Raw genomic sequence first — 24,548 nt, forward strand, 5'->3', positions numbered from 1 at the left:
TTCCATTTGTTAGTTTCAACAACTTGTTACCTACAAAAAAATTAGCTCACTTTATTTCTGTGAATAGTGAAAACTCAAATAAAAAGCATGTATCATTTTGTACTGAATATTTTAATTTTTCATTCAATTTTTTTCCATTTTCAAATGATCACATCTTCATTTTTATTCATTCTCTGACCATTAAATGAAGTGAAATAAGGAAATTAATTCCTTTATGACAAATTGTTTAACACAGAAACAAATGGAAAACACAATATTTTTCCAGAATACAAAGGAGCAATGAAAGTAACGGTTTCTTATGTTTGAAATATGTTTTTCGTTAAGCAGTTGTCGCATCCCTACGAACGACAACCCTCAGAAGTTATGCGTCAACATGTAAACCATACTTCCAAGAACTTGCTATATTAACCGTTCCTTCCTTGTACTTTCTTCAATTAGTAACTTTTGCAAAAAAAAAATACTATAGTCTGACAATTTTCAATTGAAGGTAACTCATATACAAATTGAACTGAGAGCTAATGACAACAATGTTAAATGTTAGAACTAAATTCTTACCAGGGTCATTTTTATTGTCTATGCATCTCTATTGTAAATAATTGAAAAGTAAGATGATTCCATAAAATTTGCTCTCCGTAACAAGATAGCTTCTGCATATCGATAGGATGTACTAGCGAATAGGTGAACTAGTTCGTTAAATACTTTGAAACATCGGTAAACTGATCAACACTTCGCAGGTCTATTATATTTTCGTCCTTGAAATGTCATAACTAGTCATTCGGTTTCTTCATTATCAAGCGTCCTTATCTACATATGCGTAGTGTTGTTAGTTTCGAATTTCACTAGTTCGGACTTCCATTGTCTATAAAATGATTTGAAATCCCTGAAACAAGTAAAAAAGAATAATTAAAAAAGAATAGTTGAGAATAACAATTATATTAAGCAACAATAAACCTGAAATGAAATGATAGTAAAATAACCTACAAGTAAAAATATAATAATTGAATAAATAAAAATTAAAGGAATGCAAAAAAAAAAAGAAAATAATAAAAATAAAAAAGTGTAGAGATTCCAAGTCACGTTAGTTCACGACGTTTCGATTGTTGGTATCTACAATCGTCTTCGGGTGATGACTGGACTGATTCCTCCGAGAGATGACTATTTTATAGGTCGTTGAAATACTTTCACTTTCTCTACTTTCCATTTTCCGCTTCACTGATTCCGTGAGAGATGACCGATTTGGCGGGAGTTGGTCATTTCTCGTTTGATGATGGGTTTCCATATGTTTCGTATATCTACGCTGGCCTGGCTGAATACGTTGTTGGACAACATGTATACGGCTTCCTTAAATTTTCTCCTGAACCAATGTTCCTCTCTGTGCAAGATCTCAGCTTGGGACCACTCGATGTTGTGTTGATGGGTCCAAACATGGTCTGCTATTCCTGATTTGCTGGTTTCTCCTCGCTGTGTGTGCTTCTTGTGCTCGGCAATGCGAATATTCAATGGCCTCTTAGTTTCACCAATATAGGATTTTCCGCACTCACAGTGTATCCGGTAAATGCAATTCTTGGAATCGCAGTCCGCGTTTCCAAGAATTGCATTTACCGGATACCCTGTGAGTGCGGAAAATCCTATATTGGTGAAACTAAGAGGCCATTGAATATTCGCATTGCCGAGCACAAGAAGCACACACAGCGAGGAGAAACCAGCAAATCAGGAATAGCAGACCATGTTTGGACCCATCAACACAACATCGAGTGGTCCCAAGCTGAGATCTTGCACAGAGAGGAACATTGGTTCAGGAGAAAATTTAAGGAAGCCGCATACATGTTGTCCAACAACGTATTCAGCCAGGCCAGCGTAGATATACGAAACATATGGAAACCCATCATCAAACGAGAAATGACCAACTCCCGCCAAATCGGTCATCTCTCACGGAATCAGTGAAGCGGAAAATGGAAAGTAGAGAAAGTGAAAGTATTTCAACGACCTATAAAATAGTCATCTCTCGGAGGAATCAGTCCAGTCATCACCCGAAGACGATTGTAGATACCAACAATCGAAACGTCGTGAACTAACGTGACTTGGAATCTCTACACTTTTTTATTTTTATTATTTTCTTTTTTTTTGCATTCCTTTAATTTTTATTTATTCAATTATTATATTTTTACTTGTAGGTTATTTTACTATCATTTCATTTCAGGTTTATTGTTGCTTAATATAATTGTTATTTTCAACTATTCTTTTTTAATTATTCTTTTTTACTTGTTTCAGGGATTTCAAATCATTTTATAGACAATGGAAGTCCGAACTAGTGAAATTCATCACGAAACATTGTCAATCACCTTCAAACAAATGTTGTTAGTTTCATTACTTCTCACTAAATGAGACAAATTATTTCAATTTAGAAAGTCTTCGTCAAAATAGCACATTTACAATGCAACCCCCGCAGAAATAACCTAGGATAACATCCAGTTGTTTTTTTCCAGGAGTCTGGTGTACGATAGAGCGTCTGGAACTAATGATGCCGCGATACGCGATAAAAGGGGGGACGTCATACTCAAGTGCGAGCACAGCGTTCCGCCGGAACAGCTTTACAAGGTGGAATGGAAGAAAGGAGAGAACAAGGTATACCAGTACATCAAGGACCGGAAGCCGCCGTTCAGATATTTTCGTACGCCTGGAGCTACGTTGAATGTGAGTCATCTTATATACTTTCCCATTGTGGCGTATCTTTGTGAACTTGAAAAAAAGATCAAATACTCGAATTCGCGCAAGAAACGAGGTTATCACATTCAAAGACATTTTTGTAAAGGAGTAATGTAAAATCACTCTTTGGGGGTGAAGCAAGCACAATTTAATAATAATATCAATGATAATAATCATGATGAAAAGAGAAATGAAAATTTCTTGTTTTTTACCACTTTTATTTGTAACTAACGTTACTGCAGTTTCGTCCTATATGGACATTTTCAAACTTAAACAATAAACTAAGAATAATTCATTACATTCGCTAATATACACCATTCAGGTACTTGATTGAGTACCTGAATTTACCGTTCCAATTTAAAAACCGGAGAGTAAATTAATTGAGATTGTTCATGAATGTCATAAATTGGTTCAGCTTTCGTGGAGTACCTCTGAAACAGGCAAGAATATCGTCTACATATCTGTACCAAAAATGAATATGTTTTTACCCAGGTCGGAGTTTACTATCTTGGTCTCCGAATTGTTCATAAGTATGTCGTGGACTAAGGGGTGAGCCCATTGGTAAACCTGAATCCTGTTTATAGAATTTGTTGTTGAACTGTAGGTAACTCTGATTCAGGCACAAATCGAAAGCTTTTGAAACCTCAAAGGAAGTGATATGGTCCACTTTGGCTTGATCTAATATGTCTAAAATGAGGGGCTTACACTCGTTGTACGGTATGTTGGAGAACATACTCTTTACATCGAATGAAACTAAAATTGAATTATGTGGCGAGGTTTGGTTCTTTATGTTCTCTACTAAAGTCAGTGAATTTTTAATGCTGTGAGGTGGGACGAAATTGGTAATATTTTTGAACAACTTGTTAAGTCGTATTCCTAGTTCTCTTACCGGACTATTTATACACGAAACTACCGGTCTTATAGGGTTATTCTCTTAAAGCATTAAAAATTCACTGACTTTGGTAGATAACATAAGGAACCAAACCACGCCACATAATTCAATTTTAGTTTCATTCGATGTAAAGAGTATGTTCTCCAACATACCGTACAACGAGTGTAAGCCCCTCATTTTAGACATATTAGATCAAATCAAGCCAAAGTAGACCATATCACTTCCTTTGAGGTTTCAACAGCTTTCGATTTGTGCCTGAATCAGAGTTACAACAAATTCTATAAACAGGATTCAGGTTTACCAATGGGCTCACCCCTTAGTCCACTTTTAGCAGACATATTTATGAACAACTTGGAGACCACGATAGTAAACTCCGAACTGGGTAAAAAACATATTCATTTTTGGTAGAGATATGTAGACGATATTCTTGCCTGTTTCAGAGGTACTACACGACAGCTGAACCAATTTATGACATTCATGAACAATCTCAATAGCAACATTCAGTTCACACTCGAAACAGAGATAGAGAAACAAATAAAATTTCTTAGGCCTGGCCATTACACACAATCAGAATAAAGTCGAGTTCAATGTTTTCAGAAAACCTAGCTATACAGACATCACCATCCCAAGCGATTCTTTCCATCCAGACAGTCATTAATTAGCAGTCTACAATTCAATGCTGCACAGAGCATTCTCACTGCCTTTGTCTGCAGACAATCTAGCTAGGAAAATTGATATAATTATACAGATAGGTCATAATAACGGTTTCAACGCAGATACTATCCAGAAGTTAGTAAGGAAACAAAGCCGGAAATTCACTTGCAGATTAATATATCCTCAGGTCAAACAACCAGAAATCAAGAAATGGGTAACGCTATCATATTTTGGAAAAAGAACAGAAATTATCGCAGGTTTCTTCAGAAAAAACAATGTGGAAGTAGCATTCAGACCACTTGCCAGGTTATCTCATTTTCTTTTCAATGCCAAAGATAAGGTCGACAATTTGGAAAAATCTGGAGTTTATAAGCTTAAGTGTCCGGAGTGTAATAGTTTTTATGTGGGACAATGCGGACGAAATTTTCAAAAACGGTATGCTGAACATAAAAGGTCCTTCAGACTGGGAAAAAATGATTCGACGTTTTCAAACCATTCCTTGGCATGCAACCACAAGTTTCCGAATCTAAACGAAACGTTACAAATAAACGTGGTAAAAAACATAGAAATTTTCATTTCTCTCTTCATCATGATCTCCTACCACATATTTTTTATTTATTTATTTTATTTATTTGTTTTATTGGTCACGAGTACACCATGGTGTCTGAACAAGTCACATAAAATACACATATATGACATATATAAAATTGTAAATTATAAACCATTTACATTGTAAAATTACAACATGATTACTAACACATGACATATGAAACAAAATTTAAAAGTGAAACATAAACATATTAAGGTCCGTATAGATTATTAACAAATCTGTAAGTCATATTTATAAATAGGAGTTAGGAGTATTATGTAATAATCTGAAACAAATTTAACCAAAAGAATGAAAAAATAGCAGGAATTGTAATTCAAATTAACTTAGGACAATTCGAAATCATTTACTTCGTAGTAGGCTTTCCTCAACAGAATACTCTTCAGTTACTTTTTGAATATTTCCAGGTGTGTATCTTTCATTTCAATAGTTAATTTATTGAACAGTCTTATTCCTAGATAATTGCGACTAGTACTTGCTCATTTATATTGTGGAATCAGCAGGTTGTCTATATTTCTTGTATCATAATTATGATTATGATTATCACTAAGTGTCTGATAGTTGTTGGTATTTTTTTTATGAATACCAAGTTAGTATATATGACTGATGAAGGTAAAGTCAAAATACCTAGCTGTACAAACCACGGCTTACAACTTTCCAATCTGTTTAAACCTACAATTGCTCTAATTGCTCTTTTTTGTAGTAAAAAAATAGGCTGTAAGTAGATAGAGTGTCCCCAATTTAATAATCCATATGTCATAACATTATGAAATAGTGAATGGTATGTCATGATAGCCGCTTCCCTACCTAAATTAATTTTAACTTGTCTAATAGAATAAATGGCCTTAGATAACCTACTCGAAAGATTGTCTGTGTGAGTTTTCCACGACAAGTTGCTGTCCAAGTGGATTCCTAAAAACTTTAACGACTGAGCATCATTGACTTGGTTTGAGAATATCATAGAAGCTGTTTTCGCTTTATTGATTTGTAATTTATTTGCGTTGAACCAATCATTAGCTGACTCAGTTATGTCCTGGATAACGGTGGTTTTCTCTCCTTGTCTTACACTCGTATAAAATGTTGTGTCGTCGGCATATAAGATAGTCTTCATATTAATTGAAGAGAGCAAATCGTTTATATATATAAGAAACAGCAAGGGTCCAAGAATACTGCCTTGTGGTACTCCATATTCTATTGGGGATTGTTTACTGAATTTATTGTCATGGCACACAGATTGTGTTCGATTTGTCATATAAGATCGCATCAAATCAAGAGATATACCTCTGAGACCATAGTATTCTAGTTTTTCGAGTAGAATATTTTTTGAGACACAATCGAAAGCTTTACTCAGATCAACAAATACGGCCAAGGTTGATACTTTGTCTTCGAATCGCTCTCCTATGAAATTGGCTAGCTCAAAAACTGCCCCGGCAGTACTTTTCCGCTTTCTAAATCCAAACTGCGAACTCGTGAATAAATTATTTTGTTCTAAAAACGAGGCTATTCGTATTGCAATTATTTTTTCAGCAATTTTATCCAAAATGGGGACCAATGCAATTGGTCTGTGGTTTGATATCGATGTTGTATCTCCTGATTTGAATATTGGTATAACTTTCGCTATTTTTAGTTTATCCGGAAATATTCCAGTTGTTAATATATTATTTATTATCTGAGTTATTGGTTTTAGTAAAGCATCTAAGTTTTCTTTATACATACACACTGAGTGGTTGTAGATGTCAGTTGAATTGGAATTCTTGAATGATTTTATTATATCAGTTATTTTTTCTTCTGTTGGAGGATAAATGAAAAGTGAATTTCCATTTACGGTAGTAGGGGATTTACCTAGATGTGTCGAGAAATGATCTTTCGAGGGTGGGATTTCATTAATTATTTCATTTACAATATTCACAAAGTAATTGTTGAATTCTTCGGCAGATATCGTCGTAGTTGTCTTTTTTTTAGGTTTCCTTCCTGTATTGGTGTTGATGTGCTCCCAGATAGCTTTTTAGACGACTCGCGAATATTATTCAGCGCCACTTGCTTTTTTCTATTAATAAGTAGTTGTTCATACTCGTATTTCTTTAATTTGAATTGTTCTTTTAATTCTTCATTATTTGGTAATTTCAACTCTATTAAATGGTTCAAGTTGGTAATTTCTGTCTTGTCTTGTCATAGTAACGGCTACATCCATCAATATATGATAATAATCATTTGTCTTATCTTTTCGACAACCAAAAGTTCGTTTAGAATAGTAGTGAAAAGTTTATTCAATATAGTTGCTATCGAGAGCCATAAAACGATTATAGCGGTCAACCATTTGTATAGTACGATTTCTCTTCGATGATTACCTGTTTATCAGCTGATATTATTTCTACTGACATCCATAATACTAATGTTTTGTCGCCTGGTACATAGGAAGCATTACATCCTTCCACAGACTGATAAGTGTTCCCTTGTCAAATGCGAATTTCAATGAAGAACTAAACATAATGAAACAAATAGCCGTCTACCACGGTAACGATACCAGTCTAATACATTCTCTATTATCATAAAAGTTATACAGCTGAGGATGGAGGTTATAGAACCTGAACCTACTTAGGCCAACCCATTACGAATATTTCAAATTTTCTGCACAACAAAGGTGTAGATATTGCTTTCAAAACCAACAACGACTTAGGCATGCACATTATGAATAACATGTTGTCGTTTACAAACAGGGTGTTCAAAAAACACCCTGTATGCTAGTTTTGAGTTGGTGTCTACTGAGTTAGTTAATTATTATACATATACAATTGTATTTCAATATTGCAAAATAGAGATATCCCGTTTATACCACTAAATAAATGAATAGAAGACTTGGGGTGCTAAAGAGAGAAATTTGGCGTAACACGTGTTTTTTTAAGATTCAACAGTTGAAGAAAAACATTCAAAATAAAAAATGAAGGAATTTTATTTTCTCTATACACGAAAGTATATTTTTCATACGATCAAGGTTTCTGAAGACTATACAACAAAAAATAATAGTGATATTCGACTCCAATAGCCACCCTTGAGGTTAGGTTGGGTCAAAAATATCCTCCACTGCAATCTGCAAAGGTTTATTGTAGCACAGACAAAATCGAACACCACCAAAGTATCATCTTCCAGGTCAGATGGCAAGAGTGAACTCCTGCAATTCTACGCAGCTTCACCATAACCTGGTTTGGTAGCTATTTGGTACATCATTTTGGTGTAGTCCTTTCTCAGCTACCCCCAAAGTCAAGGACCTTCAGTATACTCTACCAGGTAGTTCAAACCACGTACTGCAGACTGACTTTCTCTCTGATATACGAATATTCTTTTATTGAACTATGAGCTGAACATCTCATGGTACAATATCGGAAAGGACCTAGCGTTGAAATTTATCTGAACTATCATTGGCAAGGGTCGTGTTAACGTAGAAAACGTTGAACTCAATGTAAAAAAATCTACAATGAATCGGAAAGAAACTCAGTTTTTCAATAGAAACGATTTTGCTGGGTATTCGAAATCTTCTACAATCTGCCAGCAAGCAAAAAAACTCAATTTCAGTAATAGATAGGTTAGGTTAGGTTAGGTCTAAAGTGAGTGTGTCTATTGAACCCTCCATCATAACCCGCAATGGTTTATTGTGGATGACATCTATTCACACTTGACCAAATAAACCCAGCTTCTTAACGAAGCTGATTAGTTTGTACGGTGAGTGGTCTTTCACGTCAGATGGTAGGAGTACGGCTCTGCCGAACTCTAAAAGCCTGATTCGGTCCCCAGCGGAGCAGGAACAAAGTATATGCTCTACTGTTCCATCATTTTCCGAACAGAGGTGAGCCACACTATCTTCCGACAGTTCGAGTCTCTGCATATGATTCAAATGATGGTCTAACAGGCCGTAAGAAGGCCTGTTAGACATCGTAGTTCATCCCTACTGTAGTCCAACAACTGTTTGGTATCAAGCTTCGAAGGATGAATAAACACCCTGGAATGAGCCAATCCTGGAAGGATCTACCAGAAGTAATAGTAATAGATACTCGGGTAATTTGCAACTCTTTTTCTCTCTTTCAATATTGTGAAAATCTACAAACGAAGTAACTTTAGGAATCTTTTATAGCAAATATACTGACTTCGAGTTCCTGAAAAGTATGTCTCTCTTCTCTCCAGCTCTCGCCGAGTACTTCGGTGTAATTTAGAGATTTTTGTGGGGGAAGGCGCCGGTTTAAAAATGCATGTTGTGATCTGCCTTTTGAATAGCGTGTTTTGTTGGCAGATATGCGGAGTGCAGCGCATATTGAGAGCTTCATTCCGAACTGAAAAGCCCTTGCACTAACGTGACATGGGAATTTCGTGTATGCGAAATGAGGCTGGGGGTTTGTCAAGCTCAGTTAATGCAATAAAAGTAATTGAGTGACATTACTTTGGAGCTTTCCGTGAAGTGTTGAAGCTTGAAGAGGGCGTTTAATACATGGCAATAATATACTTCGCTACTCGAAAGTAGTGAAGTTTAAAGATCTCCAATCTGTCGTGAATTTAAAAAAAAAGGAATAATTACGGAAAAAATATATTGGCAACAAATATAAAAAAAGTATTTTTCTCTGGAAAAAATGGAAATTGAGGCTCATCTGCGATATTAACAACAAGATAATGAAAAAGTATTCAGAGTTCAAGTAGAAGCAAGTCACCACATCATTTTTTAGAAATATTCGAGCAAAATAGTCATTTTAAAGAATTTGCTGTTTTGATTGTTTCATTCAGAACAGTGAAATTCAGTTATTCTACTCGAACCAGAAAATAGTTTCAATAAAACACATCTCAGAGAAAGTTGAAGTATTTATGGAAATATACATATGATGGTTTCTCTAGTTGATTAATCTGCCAACAATCTAACAAATCGAAGGGGACCTTTAAAGGACAAGGTACACCCCTAAGTCGAAACATTTTGTGGTCAAATCGCTGAGAATTTTGAAATATTACGGTTTTCCAAAAGCTTTATCTGTTTTATTGTGTTTTTTAGCTCCATATCTCAAAGAATATTTATTTTACTGGGTCGTGTATATACTGATCGATAGGGAATGTTTTGAATTTGGATTTTCTGCCCGTTGTGTCAGTGAGTGAGTCATTTAATCAGACTGTCAGTCGGTGAAAGAGTCAGTCAGAGAGTCGTTTAGTCAGTAAGCGAGTCAGTAAGTGAGTCGGTGAGTCAGCCAGCAAGTCAATATATGCGTCAGTCGGTGAGTCAGTCGGTGACTCAGTCAGTGAGTCATTCGTTGAGTCATTTTGAGTAATTGTGAGTTATTCGGTGAGTTTTTCAATAGGTAAGTCGGTGAGTCAGTCTAGCAGTCAATCAGTGAGAAAGTCAAGACAGTCAGTCGATGTCATTTTAATTCATCAAATGAATGTCTGTCAGTCAGTGAGTCAGTCGGCGAGTCAATTGAATAGTAAGTTGAATAATCGGTGAGTCAGTCAGCGAGTCAGTCGATGGGTCAGTGAGTAAGTCAGTTTGTCAGTCAGTCAGTGAATCAGTAGATGTGTCATTCGTTGAGTCGTTTTGAGTCATTGTGAGTCATTCAGAGAGTCTTCCGATGAGTAAGTCAGTGGGTCAGTCTGTCACTCAGTGATCAGTCAGCGAGTCAGTCCAATAGTCGGTGAGCCAGTCGATGAGTTAGTCAATGAGTCTGTCTGTCGCTCAGTGAGTCAATAAGTGAGTCAGTTGGTGAGTCATTTGGTGAGTCAGTCAGTATGTTTTTCAGTCAGTGAGTCAGTTAACAAGGCAGTTGATTAGTCGGTGAATCATTGGACGAATCAGTCTGTGCGACTGTCGGCGAGTCAGTCTGTGAGTTTGTCTGTCTGTCAGTCAGTGAGCCAGTCAGTGAGTCGATCAAATATTCGGTCGTCGAGTCAGTGAGTGAGTCAGTCATGGGAAACATGGGGAAATTCATGTGCTAATAACAAACTAGATATACGTATGGAAAAAAAATGATGAAAGAATTGAATGGATCTGTTCATACCAGATCATGCAAACATAAATCAGAACAAAAAGAGTCCCTTTCTTGGTAACATTTTGTAGTGTAACGCGTGCAAAGACCGGAAGTCTTTCATCAAGCTGGGATTGATTAAACAACTTGTTGAATCACTTGCAAGAGATGTAAATTGCTTCCAATGATCAATATCAAAGTTTTTCGGCCTCTCAGAGACAAAGTTAAAGGAAAGTGTTTTCGTTGGACCAGTTGGACCTTCAAATAGAAGAAATGTTGAATTTTAAAAGCATTTCAAGCTTTAGGTTGCCTATTTAGTGAGTTTTAAAGTACATTTTCTTCATTCTCACTTCAAGTACTTTCCAGAAAATTTTGAAGATTTGAGTGAAGAGAAAGGTGTACGATTTCCCTAAGATATTGAGGAGATGGAAAGAAGATACCAGGGAAGATGGAGTGTCTCAATGATGGCAGTGACCTTGAGAGAGACCTTCCAGATGTTTCCTATGAACGAAAATCTACCAAAAAGAAACTCACTGGGAAAAAGAAACGTGTTCAGTACTTACCACAAAAAACATGACGTTCTATGACAAGATGGAAGTCGTTTTCGGATTGAGCATACCCAAAAACATAGGGATTACAAAACAGCTCTCAGTTTTTCTCACTTGTGTGTGACTTGTGTAACAGTCAATTCCTCTTCTAAATTATCAACTGAATTGCAATATCTCAACCTTACCACGCAAACAGGATACAGGGTGGTGATTAAATTAATGAAGGAGAGTTTTGATATCTTAATATTTCCAGATAATGGCATCAGTGACATACATGGCTCAGTATCTGATTCCATCCAAATTGAAACATGCCCAAACGATTGAAACTTCCATAATGAATGCACATATGGTACCCACGCGTATTTCAAATAAATTAAGTTTTTGACGTTTGCCCATCCCTTTTGCAGATCTAAATGTGCTGTAAACCATTATACCCCTGAAATTATCCGTTCGTGTGCCTGTTGTTAATAAGCTTTCATCCGCATGTTTTGACTTCCCACGCGGTTGGCCATGAGTGGTTGGGAATAATTGCCGGAAAAATAACATTTCGGTTTAGTGTTCACACAGCAGTAAATCCATTTACTATAATCACACCGGATTGATTTTCTTTTTCAATCAGTCAATGAATGATTATTGTCTGTGAATGTATGACACTGTTTCATCATACATCTACAGTGTGACCCATTTTTAATGGAAACACCCCCCTAAAATTTGAAGTTGTAAACGGATTTTAATAAGTTTTTTTTGAAATGTCAAGTACTAAAAGGTCTACCTTGGGACAAAATTTGAAATGTTTGTTGAAGTTTCATGACATACTACGATATTTTTTCTTAGTCGAAAATCGGGATTTTTTATTAGCGATTTTTTTATTGAAAAAATCACTACGCCACTGGATTCAGAGTGCCTCTAAACAGGTGTGACCAAAAATTTCATGAAAAAATATTCATTATTAACAAAGTTATGACAACTCAAAAATTCAAAAACTCACACAGCTAACAGTCACAAAAAACACCCTATATCAACAGATATAGCCATGAGAATATTTTTTTATGATTTCAACAATAAAGTGCCGCCAGATGGAAAAAAAAAACAAATAGCGTAAATATTTTTAATGAAAATAACAGAATTACATTCAAGTTTTCACGCAAATTAACTAAAACTAAGACCTAATATTTCAATTTAAATCTTAGTCGCCATGGAAATGATATTACAGTTTGACGCTTGTGAAAGATTCAAGGGTACTATTATCAACAATATTCACCTTACAGTTCTTCGAATTATTTTGTGTCATGGCTGCAAGATTGAGCGTAAGAGAGAAAATTGAAATTGTACGCCTTTCGGGAGATGACGTTAGAAGTGCTAGAGAGGTTTGTACGGTAAATAAAATGATCAAATCATTTTAGATTATTTCGGAAATAATCCTAATGCCAGTATAAGGAATGCCACTTTAGATTTGAATATTCCACGAGAAACTATTCGGAGATGTCTTAAGGCGAAGAATATTAAACCTTTCAAGCCAAAATTTTTACACACACTTCAAGAAGGCGACGAAGCAAGACGCCTGGAATATTGTTTATGGGCCCAAGGGGAATATTTAAACAATTGAAATTTCCTAAAAAATATTTTATATACCGACGAAGCCACTTTCACTACAAATGGAGTAGTGTCATCACAGAATTATCGCTATTGGGCAGCGGATAATCCTAACTGGGTAATAAACTGTAAAAGCTACTATTCCCAAAAAATCAACGTCTTGTGTGGGGTATTGAACGAACGAATTATTGGTCCTTTCTTTTTTGAGATTTCTAGAATTTTTACAAAAACCGCTCAAAAGATAGAAATGAACTTTGTGTAAGAATTCGACAGGTATGTGCAGATATTAGCCCTCAAGAACTAAGGAACGTAATCAGAAACATTCGTAAGCGCAACGACACATGAATCGAAATACGTGGTGGATTAGTAGAGGCTACTAGAATATGAGTCAGAATTAATTGTTGCACTGAATCGAAACATTTCAATAATTAGTTATTAGTTACGTTTATTAAAAATTTTTTGCTTCATTGTTAGTTGAATTGAGTGAATGTAATTCCGTTATTTCTATTAAAAATATTTACGCTATTTGTTTTTTATTTTATCTGGCGGCACTTTATTGTTGAAATCATAAAAAAAAATTATATATTGTGACTGTTAGCTGTGTGAGTTTTCGAATTTTGGAGTTGTCATAACTTTGTTAATAATGAATATTTTTTCATTAAATTTTGGTCACACCTATTTAGAGGCACTCTGAATCCAGTGGCGTAGTGATTTTTTCAATAAAAAAATCGCTAATAAAAAATCCCGATTTTTGACTAAGAAAAAATATCGTAGTATGCCCTGAAACTTTAATAAACATTTCAAATTTTGTCCCAAGGTAAACCTTTCAGTACTTGACATTCAAAAAAAATTATTAAAATCGATTTACAACTTCAAATTTTAGGGGGGTGTTTCCATTAAAAATGGGTCACACTGTATATATTTGACCTTCTTGCATTGGCATTTTTTTAGAGGCACTCTATCTCCAACCGACTTATCATCACAATCAATGGTCCCAAATATCAGTTGAAGTTGCCAATCAAGTTGGGATCTTCATCACTGTTCATAGATCTCTTGCCACACTTTGCAATTTCTAGACTTTCGGAAGTATACAAAAATCTAGTGTCATGTACCAATTTCAGACAGTTCTCATTAATTTCATGACCGTTATCCAATGAGCGTTGAGCGACCTAGATTTTTCTAGTCTCCGAAAGCTTTGAAACAAGTTCTACTCCTAAAGTCTAACTGGAGAGCAATTTTCCGCTAGGTTCTGGTAAACCCCGCCTCTGGTACCAGGAACCTTCACACCCATCACCAAACTAGAGGCAAACAAAGGTCAGGTGCTTTGGACCATGGTGTTTTGCTGCAAAAGTTATATCGATTTGGACTCTCCGGCAATATCATGAATCTTTTCAGGAGCTATCTTCAAGATCGATATTTTGTGGTTAGGCATGATGGAAATACCTCAGGCAAATTCCATGCTTCTTCAGGGGCATCCCAAGGTTCAAATTTGGGGCCCTTTTTCTTTTTGTTGTTCATTAATGACTTGCCAGATTATATCGAGAACTCAAAATGTCTGCTATTTGCCGATGATGTGAAAATTTTCAAACAGGTGAGATCAGTCAGAGATTGCTCTCCCCTACAAAAAGATTTGAATTGTTTATTGGTTTGGAGTGATCCATGAAAGTTAGATTTTAACCTGAAAAATTTCCAAGTTATGACAAATACCCACCAAAAGGATCCCGTTCCTTTTGACTACCCCATGAACCACGAATCGCTAAAAAGCATGAATGCAAAGACTTAGGACATATTGAACATACAGTGCGGTCCATATGTATGGAATACATTCATTTTTAGTGTTATTATGTACTATGTGAAAAAAACCTGGAACAGATCGATTTTTATTCTCAAATTGACAATTTACAGTATGAAAATATTATCCCCCTCCAGTACCCCTTCTGAATTATAAGCACCCCCTCTAAAATTTTCAATAGCAAAGGGGGTCGTGTGGCACCTTGTTGGAAAGTAATTTTAGTCCTCTGTTCAGCAATATGAAGTTTTTCAAGTTTGGTGCAATCGTACCTGAGAAAATAAATTTTTACAATTAAATTAAATGTTCAAAATGATCAGCATTATTTACTTCTTGACAATTACCTGATCTATTAAACAGACCATCCCTGTTACACACTCCTCACGAACCTTGAATCCTGGAAAAAATCTTTGAAGATACTAAAATATTAGACAAAAAGCCAAATAAACAATTGATATGAATCTAGTAGGCTTCTGCCATTTAGGTATTTGAAGTTACTAAAAGACGTCAGTATAATATTTGTGTGCGTATTAAATTCAATTATGGCTCATTTGTCCGAAACTCAAAGAATAGACATTTTAATTATGATTGGTTGTGGTAATAAAACAAAAACTCAAAAGGAGGTTTGTGAAATTTTTAATAATAAATACCCTGGTCAACACGTGTCGCAGTCTACAGTTAGCAAAATTGAAAAAAAGTTTCGTGAAACTGGACAAGTAAAAAATATTGGAAAACCAGGTAGAACTGTTTAATTTTCTGACGAAAAAAAGTTAAATGTACTTCTAGAGTTTGAGGAAAATCCGCATAAGACAACTCGACAACTTGCCGCCGACAATGATGTAAGTAAATCATCAAATTTAAGAGTTTTGCATAAAGAAAAATACCACCCTTACAAAGTTCAGTTGGTTCAGTAGTTAAATGAAGATGACCCTGATAGAAGGCAAGAATTCTGTGAATTGGTGATGGACAGAATCAACGCAGATTTGCAGTTCATAAACAGAATAGTGTTTTCTGATGAAGCGACGTTTCATTCAAACGGAACAGTTAACAGACAGAACTGTAGATATTGGAGCAGAGAAAATCCTCACTGGATGTGTGCGACTCACTCTCAATATCCTAAAAAAGTTAACGTTTGGGCTGGTAGCATTAACAATAAAATTATTGACCCTTATTTTTCTGAGGACACTGTTGATGGCGAGGTTTATCTAGATTTTTTGATTAACTTTTTAGTGCCTACATTACAAATACATTTTCCTGATATTAATAATCCAAATGAGATAGATCGAACTATTTACTACCAGCAAAACGGAGCTCCACCGCATTTTGCACGGGTTTAAATGACATTTTTAGGTCGAGAGTGATTCCTAAATCTCTGATTGTGTTTGTTGTTTTCATTTCTGATTGATTGATTTTATATGGCCAGGTAATGGGATTTGTATTTCGGAAAAAAGTTAATTTTTGACATTTGTCTATATTTAATTGCATAGATTTATATTACACTAGCGAACAAAGTTAGATAAATCGTACTGTGATGATTTTGTATGAGTTGAGTCATGAATAACTTTAAACATCATCAGGTCATCAGCAAACAAGAGAAATTCACCATAAAGAATAACATCTTCCAAGTCATTGACAAATAAGTCGAAAAGCAATGGCCCTAAATAAGAACCCTGTGGTACTCCCGATGGAACTGTGATTGAGGAAGATACTGAGTTAACATATTTTATAAATTGAACTCTGCAAGCTAGATGATTTTCAATCCATTTCAGAATGTTTTCTTGAATACCCAAAGCGTTTAGTTTATGCAACAACAAATTGTGGTTTACTCGGTCAAATGCCTTTGAAAAATATATGTAAATAGAATCGACCTGTTGTCTATTTTCGAAGGCGTTTATTATACAGTGTTGATAAATTAGCAGATTTGTGCTGGTAGATATACCACTACTGAATCCATGTTGTTGATTATTGATTATATGTCTACAATCCCATGTTAGCTTTCTTGTAATTAGGCTGTCTAACAATTTGGGTAATTCTGATTGACTACAGACTGCTCGATAATTTTTTATATCATTATGTGATCCACTTTTATGAATAGGTTTCAAAAAACTGTTTTTCCAATAATCTGGAAAGATCGACGATTTCAAGGAAATATTGAATATCATGTGAATTAGTTTGACCAGGGTAAAAATACATTTTTTGATTAGGAATAGCGGAATTCCATCAGTACCTGTAGACAATTTCCCAGGTAATGACATAACTAGATCGATTGTTTCTTTAATATCAACGCTATAACTACATATATCAACCGTCTCATATTCATATTCTGGAATTTGGTTAATTGTTTCATCACTGTAGACTGATGAGAAAGATTCTGCAAAAAGATTTACAATATCATCACTATTTTCACTGACAGAGTCATCATAATACATTTTAGATAGTAACGACTGTGATTTTTTTATTATTAATATACTTTCAGAAGCTTCTAGGATTATTGTTGATGTTATTCTCTTCTATTTTATTTATGTATGCTTGATAGCAAGTGTTTCTCAAAGCTTTGCACTTATCTCTCAAATAACAAAATTCTTCATATTTATAAAAATTTCAATTTTTGTATTCTCTGTGAACCGATTTCTTCTTGAAAATTAATTTTTTTCAGCTCAGAATTGAACCATATTGGAAAAGTAGAAGCTTTATATTTTTTCAGTGGAACAGAGCTGTATAGAGAATATTGTAAAAATTTGTAACTACAATATTTAAATCCTCATCCTTCAGTATTTCGGTATCCCAATTGATACTTGCCAAGGAATCATTCATGCCCGTATAATCTCCATTTACAAAGTCATAAAAGTATTCATCGAATTTTAGATATTCCTTTGTATCATTTTTTAAATCAAAACATACCGAAGAATGATGTAATGTATTTTGAAAAATTAGGTCCGATGGATTTTGAACAGACATATTTATGAAACATGAAAAAATTAAATCTAAGTAAACATTTCCTGAATTCGGAATATTATTGATTTGATATAAATTATGGAAACTTAATGAATGTAATAAAGCTAGTGCAGGTGAGTTTTCAGGACAATCAACATTCAGACCAAGCTCTCCATTGAACCAAAATGCGTCGGGTATATTATAGTCACCACAAAGGATAATCTTGCTAGTACAGTATTTTTCTAAAATATAATCAACGGTAGCAGTATGTTCCATATGAGTATTCACTACAGAAGAAGGAGGAAAATATACACCACCGATAATGATTGTTGAAGCAACTATTGATAATTTAACATACAGATGTTCTATATTGTCAGGAGATATGTCGATCAACCCAGTTATTAAAGATTATCTAATGGCTATTAGTATTCCTCCTCCTCTTTTTTTATCGCTATTTGTTTGGTTTCTATCTAATCTATATATGCTAAAACCTTTCAAACTCAGTTCACTATCGGAAAAGTCTCTGTTAAGCCATGTTTCTACTAAAATTATAGTATCATAATTTGAACACATAACACTTTGTTGAAATTCTGATATTTTCGTTCTCATACCGCCGACATTTTGAAAATATACAATACACTCCTTTTATATTGCTCATAGGTCTAATCAAAACTCTTGTCGAGAAATAACTTGTTTGACTAATTAATCCTATTTTTCTCTTCTAATGTCACTCGACATCCTCTCAAATTAATTAATATATTTATCTTTTTCGAACTCGTTCTGCTAATTAGCCAAAGCTCTCCAGTTTCAGTTTCGTTTCGCATGAAAATTCCCATTAACACGCCTTGTCCAACAAATGAGCTGCCAGTGTCAAATATTGTATAAGCAGGAAATTAATTCCTGCAGACTTCAGTAGAAAATCCGCATCTCATCCGAAGTGAATAGAAAAATACTGTATTTACTTGACTACAATATCAAAAATACATTTGAGATATGCCAAATTTCACTAGTTCGGACTTCCATTGTCTACTATATCAAATGATTTGAAATCCCTGAAACAACTAAAGAAGAAATGAAAATGAATAGCTGAAAATAACAATTATATCAACCCAAATAAACCTGAAATGAAATAATAGTGAAATAAAATGCAAGTAAAAATAGAACAATTGAATAAATAAAAATGAAGAAATGAAAAAAGGAAAATGAAAATAAAAAATAGAGAGATTCCAAGTCACGTTAGTTCACAACGTTTCGATTGTTAGTATCTGCAATCGTCTTCGGGTGATGACTGGACTGATTCCTCTGAGAGATGACCATTTATAGGTCGTTCGAGTACTTTCACTTATCCCCGCTTTCCATTTTCCGCTTCACTGGTTCCGTGGGAGATGACCGTTTTGGCGGAAGTTGGCCATTTTTCGCTTGATGATGGGTTTCCATATGTTGCGTATTTCTACGCTGGCTTGGCTGAATACGTTGTTGGACAACATGTATGCGGCTTCCTTGAATTTTCTCCTGAACCAATGTTCCTCTCTGTGCAGGATCTCAGCTTGGGACCATTCGATGTTGTGTTGATGGGTCCAAACATGGTCTGCTACTCCTGATTTGCTGGTTTCCCCATAGCAGACCATATTCCTATATTCAGCCAAGCCAGCGTAGAGATACGCAACATATGGAAACCCATCATCAAGCGAAAAATGGCCAAGTCCCGCCAAAACGGTCATCTCCCACGGAACCAGTGAAGCGGAAAATGGAAAGCGGGGATAAGTGAAAGTACTCGAACGACCTATAAATACTCATTTCTCGAAGGAATCAGTCCAGTCATCACCCGAAGACGATTGAAGATAATAACAATCGAAATGTCATGAACTAACCTGACTTGGAATCTCTTCATTTTTTATTTTCATTTTCCTTTTTTCATTTCTTTATTTTTATTTATTCAATTGTTCTATTTTTACTTGCATTTTATTTCACTATTATTTCATTTCATGTTTATTTTGGTTAATATAATTGTTATTTTCAGCTATTCATTTTAAATTCTCCTTTAGTTGTTTCAGGGATTTCAAATCATTTTATATAGTAGACAATGGAAGTCCGAACTAGTGAAATTCCTCATGAAACATTGTCAATAACCTTCAAACAAACGTTGAGATATGCCAAGGTATGAGATGAAAAAAAGAAAAGAATATAATATAATCATCATATGCAAAAATCAATATGAAATATTGATTCAAACAGTTTTATAAAACCGCAAACCGTGTTACTGGTACAGCTAGGCAACTAGGTATTTGTCGAATATGTCAATTCCATTCACTTGTCAATAAAATTCACTAAAAGTGGAGTGAATTATTCAATGAATTATCTTGACTTGACGAAGATTAATAATGAAGACGATTTTGCAATTCTTCAAGAACCATTTTATACAGACGTTGTCATAAATAATTCCTCCACACACCCTTACCAGCATGAACTTGCTGCATGTGACGGAGTACTTGGACCAAGATCAGAAAATCATTTTGTACAAAAGTCTTGTCGAACCGCACTTGAAATACGGCATTCTCGGATGGGGCGGGGTGTCAAGAACACACCTAGATGCATTGGAAGTATCCCAAAGAAGATTCTTGAAAATCATCCTGAATAAAAATAGTAGATACTCCAGTGATCAAGTATATAAAGAGACAAAAACGTTTGATCCGAGACAAATATACTTTGAACAGCTGAATATTGCAGTATTCCAAAAAAAAATTGACCTTCTCAATCTGGATCATACGTACCTATCTTACCAGAGGAAGAAACAAATTTGTCCAACCGATAATGAGCAAGTCAGTAGGCCAGAAAAGTCATCAATTTTTGGGTCCAAGGGCTTTCAACACTCTTCCTGATGAAATAAAAATTCAACAATCGATATCAAAATTCAAAAGAGAGTTGAAAACATATGTATATCAGAGGAACCGGAAAGCGCTCCACCAAATAATTGAAAAAATTGAAAAATAACATCTTACAGCAAAATTAGTACACAAATATATAGAATATTTTCTATGTACCCCGGTTTCATTCGTTCTGTTGGACTGTTGATTCTTTTGTAAAAGTTTCAGTTTGGATCTAATTACACCTTCTCCATCAAATTTGATTATTAAAAACAGATTAATAGATATTTCAATACATTTTATTTCATGATTGAGATATTTCAATGTATGTCATTGTGAAAATGTAATATTTCAATTATTATTATTATTTATGTGTTATTTATAATGTTATTATCTGTCATATTTATGTTATCACTCACAAGTCACTTCTGTGACTTTTGTGGTATTGTCTGTTTTTTCAACTAAATTCTCTATCAAATGTATATAATGATATATCTGTGAATAAACATTATTATTATTATTATTATTATTATTATTCAATAGTATGCTTCACATACTATTGAATATTCCACTGTCGAAAAGTAATTTTCAGAGAGAGCTGAGTTTCATCAAAACAATCGCTGTCAACAACGGTAACAAGGTAGATATTGTCGACTCTATTCTTCCCGAAAAACTACAAAAAAAAAGGAAGGGAACAGTGCTATCCAACTTTAAGAAACGACAGCTTCCGATATAGAACATTGCCATATCTTGGTGAACCTACCAATAACAGAAAGAAGCTCAAAAGTTGAAATTTGGGATAATGAAAATAATACATGGATACTTTATTTTGAAGTGTAATTGACATATGAAAAATTCAAGATGGCGACTGGGTGCCACCTGGGAAAAAATCAAATGGAAAGAGGGGTCTTGTGATACATCTTTTCGAAGCTTCTGAGAAATGCTTCACAGCCATAGAATATACTATCAATATCTTCAACTACTACAAAATGGCGGAACTTTTAATAATTGCTTGAGGTCAGTTCAGAAGATGTTCAAAATGGTTGCCTTGAACTCCTTGACATATGAACAGCCTATCCGACATTTCACGCCAAACATTTTCTAACACAGTAACACATGTAACATGTGACACAGTAACATGTGAATAAAAACTAGCACTTTGTAACTAGCATATGCTAGGTCTAGTAGGTATTTGGTCAAATCAGTGAGAATAAAGATTTATAGAAAATACTATGGCGAGTCTAGTAGAATCCGGAAAAACCCAAGCACTTACTCGCGGGGTAGTACATGCTAGACCAAGTAAATGCTAGGTTTTAACGTTCCTGTCACGACACGTTCTCCGCTCCACTACCTTTCAGTTTACTCCACATTAGCGGCCCGTCTCTCACTCTGTTCAATCACGTGCTAGAAGATGTATGCATCATCAGAAGAATCTGACAATGATTTTAATAAAAAAGAAACAATGGATCGCACTCTGTTTGTACGTCTCCTTTCGGATCACATTGTCTTACTTAGCAAATCAAAAACCCCTGCTGTGATGAATGCCTAGGAAGAAGCTTGGGAAACCTCACGTTCTGACTACTGTGGTGCATGATGAAATAAGTTACTGTAGGCCAACTAATAAAAGTATTGAACAATGTGAAGTCTACCGTCAAGAAGAAGACTGACGTAAAAGTGACGGGAAACAGGAAAATAAAACTACAACCGTGGAATAAAAACATTCTTGGAGTTGAAAGAAGATGATAACCCAGTATTCCATAAAATTCCAGGTAATATTTCAGTTGACACAAGTGCCGGGCCCCCAGTTCAGCAACCAACCAGTGATGACATCCAAGAAAGTTTGCCGAATACAGAAACTGAAGGGAAACCAAATAAAAATGAAGAATCGAAGAGCCAAGAAACGAAGAAGCCGATGGAAACTAAATCTGATGCCGACCACCACAAAAATAAGATCAGAAAAAGTGGAAAAATTGTGTCGAATCATGAAGCAGATGAAACTAAAGACCTGTCCACATCGCAGTTGCAAAGGATTGTTTTGTTGCAACAATACAAACTGAAGAAGGAAACTATATTGTTGGAAACCATGAAGAAGCAAACCGTTGAAAAGTATACTAAAACTGATGTAACTGTTGATGATTGCCATACTCTATTCACATTGTAATTAATTGTAAGCTACATGAGTTGTATTTTCCTTTGGATTGTAATAATGTAGGATTCTTATGATTATAGTTCTTACCATTGTAATCAAACTTGAAATTTGAAATAATTCAGTATTGGTGTGAATAAAAACTAGTATATCGAATAAGATGATTTCTTTCACTAAATAAACAAAACCCATATCCCAAAAAATGAAATTAAAAAAAAATATACAAAATTGTGTGCAAGTAGGTGCTTGCGTGAGAAAAATATGAAAACATTACTGAGTTCAATTCCACAAAAACAATTTCCTCACTGAATATTCAAATACGCCATCATATTGGCACGCTTGTCTTCGCCTCTCAATGTTGTGTCGGAATCTTCATAACGAACTACCCCAGGTTGTTCATCTTCATTTGGGACGCTATCAAGATCCACAAACTCAAAGTGATCCTTTAGTTGCTTGGCAATGTTGTGTAGCACAGCGCAACTGACTACCACTTGTGGAATGTTGTTTAATGCAACTGTAACACCGTTTCCCAGGATTGGGAATCTCCTTTTTAACTATCCAAAACACCTTCCTATTATAACCCTTTCTCTAGCATAGATTAGATTGAACTCTCGTTCGCGTTCGTGGAGGCTTGAATGGTGTAATCAACCACGGCGATAAACCGTATCCTGAATCTCAAAAGACAAACTGCTCCATCATACTATGACACGATGTCTCTGACATGACTATTCCTCCACAATCTGCCGTCGTGAACACTGCCGGGCCACTCCGCACTAATACTTGTGAACTGTTCCAATGCATTGCATGTTGCCTGGACATTTATACTAGGATATCTTTTCTACTAATATACTCATCACCGTTTAGCCCAGGATTTTGTATCTCAATTTGAGTACAATCAAGGGCACCAATTACAGAAGGCAAACGAAAATGTCTCTGCCACAAAACTTTAGCCTCGGTCATATCTTCAGCTGTAGTTGGAAACCGTATCCAATTATGTGATTGTTCAACTACTCTACTCATCACGTACCTTATAGTCTTGTTAGCAGTAGTACGATGTACACCCACATCTTGACCTCCACCAGACTGAAAAAAAGGATCACCCACAAACCTCAGAAATATTTCCATTTGCTGTCTTCTGGAAATACCACCGCCACGAGTATCACTTTCTTCAAAAAACTGTGTCGCAAGGAAATCAACACTCTCACTGTTGAATCTTAACAGTTCTTTACAATTACGTTCGTTTATTCCAGAGTGAACAGAATAAATTTTACGTTGACGAATAGGCATAAACTCAGCCATGATCAACAACAAACTGTGGACTGAGCAGACAGGTAGTAAATGCTAGGAAAAAGTCTAGCATGCCCCAGACCAGGCTGGAAACTATCGAAGCATATGCTACAGAACAATCTACTTCAAAAGTTTCATTCACAACATTTTTTAAGCATTCACTACTCGTCCGGGAAAACTCTAGAACTTAGTACCCCTAGCAAGTGCTACTGTGTTTATTCACACAAAACGTAGCATTTACTTGAGAAATCCCTAGTATTTGCTTATACTAGTTTTTATTCAAATTACTGAATTACAAATATTTTTTATTCTCAGCCGTATATTCAATATTGAACAGTTTCCCTGTTAAATTTTGATCAATAAATAGAGATCCTACAATATGGTTTCCCAATATTTCTGCACAAACGTTAATTTTTTCTGGATATTGGGTATGTGTTTCCCGGAAAACGTGGGGGTTGGTGTCACTCCAATAACATCAATTTTGTCTGTGAACATTGCCGTTCAAAAAAATGTGCATTCGTCACTACAACAAATATTGTGG

At 35.1% G+C, this 24,548-nt stretch overlaps 1 protein-coding gene across 1 annotated transcript in view; it reads left to right on the top strand.

Annotated features, from left to right (window-relative positions):
- The first annotated feature begins 2,562 nt into the window (after positions 1–2,562).
- LOC111510185 (uncharacterized) overlaps positions 2,563–24,548 on the top strand; it is a 101,323-nt gene continuing 79,337 nt past the window's right edge. The window contains exon 1 of the mRNA XM_074171451.1: positions 2,563–2,694. The gene's annotated coding sequence lies outside the window, so the exon portion shown is untranslated. The remainder of the gene's footprint in view (positions 2,695–24,548) is intronic.

The sequence above is a fragment of the Leptinotarsa decemlineata genome, unplaced genomic scaffold, assembly GCF_025532065.1.
Source record: "Leptinotarsa decemlineata unplaced genomic scaffold, Ldec_3_MD MMD2_tig00000010_RagTag_RagTag, whole genome shotgun sequence".
NCBI lineage: Eukaryota > Metazoa > Arthropoda > Insecta > Coleoptera > Chrysomelidae > Leptinotarsa > Leptinotarsa decemlineata.